At 28.1% G+C, this 352-nt stretch overlaps 1 protein-coding gene across 2 annotated transcripts in view; it reads left to right on the top strand.

The window, feature by feature from the left end:
* The window catches only part of LOC119593777 (TOG array regulator of axonemal microtubules protein 2-like), an 8,567-nt gene that overhangs the window by 5,186 nt on the left and 3,029 nt on the right, over positions 1 to 352 (top strand). The window lies entirely within an intron of this gene.

Genomic DNA, 352 nt, shown 5'->3' with positions numbered 1-352 from the left:
TTTCTTTTGTGCGTATTTGTAGCTATAACGGTGTTTTTTGTGTATTTCTGTTGAGCTTCAGCGATCAGGGTTTCCGTAAATTCTTAAAAGTTGGTTAGTTTTATGAAGTAATTATATGTAAAATCCATTTTATGAGAAATCAGGAATCATAATTTATTAGTATTAGTGACAAAAGACGAAACTTTTAAAAGATTGAACGAATAGTAATGATTATCATAGTAATATCTTTTTTTTTATAGTTTTACACTCATTATTAGTACCTTCGACATCAGTGTTTAATGCAAAATAAACAAAAGACAATATTCTTACATACATTAAAACACGCGAAAAAATGGCATAATAGCACCCCCAT

The sequence above is a fragment of the Penaeus monodon genome, chromosome 32 (assembly GCF_015228065.2).
Source record: "Penaeus monodon isolate SGIC_2016 chromosome 32, NSTDA_Pmon_1, whole genome shotgun sequence".
Lineage (NCBI taxonomy): Eukaryota > Metazoa > Arthropoda > Malacostraca > Decapoda > Penaeidae > Penaeus > Penaeus monodon.
The sequence above is the reverse complement of the archived record's forward strand: the minus strand, read 5'-3'. Positions and strand labels throughout refer to the sequence as shown.